Source organism: Dasypus novemcinctus, chromosome 4 (assembly GCF_030445035.2).
Source record: "Dasypus novemcinctus isolate mDasNov1 chromosome 4, mDasNov1.1.hap2, whole genome shotgun sequence".
NCBI classification, from domain to species: Eukaryota; Metazoa; Chordata; class Mammalia; order Cingulata; family Dasypodidae; genus Dasypus; species Dasypus novemcinctus.
The window spans coordinates 147333564-147337388 of record NC_080676.1 but is presented as its reverse complement, the minus strand read 5'-3'; positions in this window follow the sequence as shown (position 1 = coordinate 147337388).

The window sequence follows — 3825 nt, the reverse complement described above, 5'->3', positions numbered from 1 at the left end:
TCTTTGGTGGGAGACAAGGAACATGTGTGAGGAGGAAGAGAATTCACCTTCGATTGAGGATATACTATATTCTAAGCACTGTGCTTTTGATTTTATTCTCTTCATGTTGTGAATGCTTCTCAGTAATAACTTTGTAAGAAGAGAAGCCCCACCATGAATCCCCACAAAACTTGGTCTCTATAAGTAGAATTTCAACTTTAAGCCTATCAACTTTTCCCTCCTCTCCCCATTTTCTATGACTGTTTAAGAAGCATAGAATGCTTACATGATGGTTATTAGGGTTGATGGGATAAAACCCATTCTCCCAAGTGAATAGGTCTTACACAAAGGATGTCTCTCCATTGGCAGAAGGTCAAACCCTAGCCAGTGGCTGATAAGGAAATGGTTTTGAGGGAGGGAGGGACAGTGCTGACCTGGTCAACACTGACAGTACTGCTAGCTCTCTAGTCATGAAGTAGGCATGCTCCCACAGTATTTTTTTTTTTTTAACACATACTCTAGTATTTGCAGATCAATAGTTAGTATGATACAATTTTACTTAGTCTAATATTAGTTTAAAAAACAATGGTTCTTTTCTGTTCTCTGAGGTAATAGTATTCACTTTTCAGAATGAAATATGGTTAAGTCTCTGAAGAATTCCTTTACATCGCAGCTTCTCACTGTACCCATGAATTAATGTGAATACAGCTGATATATAAACACCCATAATGGTTTGACAGCACAGAATCCTAAGGGATGAAAGAGACTAGTGTTTTATGGCTCTTTTGCTTTGATTTATTTTATTAAAAAGTCTCAAGAGATAGAAAGGTGTTTTTCAAAACAGTGATATCTCTTTAACAGTGAATATCTCCCGGTGTAATATTTGCAAGATTTTATTGTTCTAAGGGAGAAAAACAGTGACCAAAGATTTTTTGGTAAACACTATTTGCATCATTTAGCTATAATTTATTTCTAGACTTATGGCCAAAGCTTTTCTCCAAAACAAGCAAATACTTCAAAATAAAGAAGCAGTACATTTTTAATAATGAACAAAAATAAAAACATTTGAAAAAAAATGTCCTGAGGCCTGAATTCAAATATACTAATTAGTCTTCCATCAGTCTAATATATTTTGCCAAAACAATCTTCTGCTAAATTTTAGTTTTGTTTTTCAGTGAAGGTTGGTTTGATATTTTTAATGGAGAACTAGAAGGCAGTACAAGATAAGTAAAATAGAACGAAGAGGTATTTTTTGTGATATAGTAAGGCACAGGACAATTATTTCATCTCAAAGCAGACCCCATACAATTCTAAATGGAGAAGACCACAATTTCATACCTTTTTAATTTTTCATCAAACCCATTTTCCAATTCTCATCATGGCAACTGAATTCGATGTATCCTCTAGAAACATCTTTCCTCTCTGATTCTATTGCAATTACCATATTAAGAATATTGGTATGTATTCATGGATATGAACAAAACCAACCAAATATAATTTGGATAAATTATGGGAAAGAAGAAGAGAAAGAAAAAAGTTGGCTCAAAAGTGTCATGAACACAATTATATAAAAGAATATCTTGGTTCTTGAGAAATACATGCTAATGTAATGAGATGATGCATGATGTTTGCATCTTAATCTCACAGTTTTAGTTTCATATGCACACATATTACTATATTAGATAGATAGGTAGATAGGTAGGTAGGTAGAAGGAGGCTGAGGAAGAAACAGCACTTTTGGCAAAATGTAAAAATGTTAATAATTGGGGTTAAAAGGTTTAAGAGAGTTCTTTGTAACTTTTCTTGCATTTTTATGTAAGTTGTTTTTTCAAAATAAAATATTAAACAATGTATAAAATCACTGGCAGTTGAGAAGAGTAGGAAGAAATTATTTAGCTTTTAAATGGTTTGACCTTGAGTTTCTTCAGGGCTGTTGGTTGGTGAACTCTTCTTTCTTTGGAAAAACTGTAATAGTAAACACAAGAAACAAACCAATGCATACAAATAAATATGGGGCTCATAAAATTGAATTGGAAACACGGGATATTTAGTGTCACTTCCTCTATTCTTTACTCCCAGCATTGGTCTTCTTCAAGGAAATCTAGGTTTTCAATGAATATAGAAAATCAATGCCTTATTCTATATGCTGAACATTTTAATGGATTAAAGTACAATTATATGGGCTAATTTTCATGACGCTAGCCCATATTTATCTTGGTAACACATCACCCTATATTTTATTGAGATACTTTCTTCTCAAAAGTTTGTGGCTAGTGAAGCATATCAAATGATCTCTCTGTTCTTCCATTCATTTTCTTTTTTCCTACAACTTGGTACACGATCGCTTTTATTTTCCTAGGGATGATTCCACTTATATTCTCTATTTTGTTAAGAATTAAGTCTCTTGTGCATTACGTAGACTGATTATAAAAGTTTAAAAAAAATAAATTACAATTAAATTTTTACGTCAATGTAAATATTCTTTACAGCAGTGTCAAGTAGAGTGATTGAGATTGCTTCCTTTTCTATAGTAATACTCATAGGAGAAAGTTTAAATTGAATCTCATTTCTTACTTTGCTCCAATTGCTTAAACCCTTGACACATTTTAGTTTCCCTCATATTTTTCACCATGCTTTTCTGATATGGTCTATAGTTTAGAAATGCTTTTATTTTTATTTGCTTTTCTTGTTGGAAAAAGAAACATATGTTTTCCTTGTTATGCCCCTAAGACCATTTAGCTTTTTGCTCATTTTGCCTATTGCTAAAAATATAGTTGTCCTCTAGAAGGCCAACAGCTTCCTGATCTAATTTAGATCAGTAATTTTATATGTGGACTATGATTGCTTATACAGATATTTGCTTTACTTGGAGCTTCTGATTTTTTTTTTTTTCCTCATGCCTTGATCATATCCTTGATTTCGTCTCTCCCCTGGGTCATGCTATCTGTTCTACAGTGTTCCTTTGCCTGGAGCTCCCTCTACTGAAGTCCATGTGTTCTTATCTATCTGGACTGGTCCCTTTATGTGATCCATAGCTGTTATCCTGGGGCAACATTTTTCAACTTCCAAGAGTTGTTGAAATTACTGATTTCTTGATCTGATGTTGCCTTGCTTTTTGATATTTCCCCCCTGATTTTGTTGGAGTATACTATATCAGTTAGGGTTCAATAAGAGATACATAAAATAGGGAATATATTATTGAAATCCATCAATGCATAGTTGTGGGACCTGGCAAAGAAGTCAATGGGATGCCATTGCCATTGCTACTGGCATGGGCCTGGAGCTGTTGTAGGTCTGCAAGTTTGGAAATTCAGGAAACGCATCGAATGTGAATTAAGAGAGAGCAAGAACAACAGGGAAACTTGCAAGATAAAACTAACCAGCATCTGAATCTCATTTCTTCCAATCTTGATGATATGAATGTCCTGCAGTAGGATCTGATACCAATTACCTGGAAGCAACACATGCACCCACCACTAAATGAAGAGATTCAGGAAAAGGTGAAGGATCTTTGAGCCTTGCTGCTTCTTCAGGCTCTCAGGTAATTTGGCACATCAGCAAAAATGCAATGGTGCTTGGTGCCCTACAGTGACCTTCAGAAATTAAAGGCCAATGCTTCACTTGAATCATCAAAATTTTGTGCAACTTCTATTTTGACTCAAATACCTCAGAAAGTTAGAGGAAATAGAATTCTGGAAGACCTAGTTCCAACTTAGCTACGTTGACACCATGTAAGCCATCACAGTCTGCCCTATGTCAAATTGTCATCCAAAACCTAGTCATTGAACTTTCAAATAAAGTTATAGCAAACACATGTTTCTGAGTAATGAGGGGACAAATGCTGTC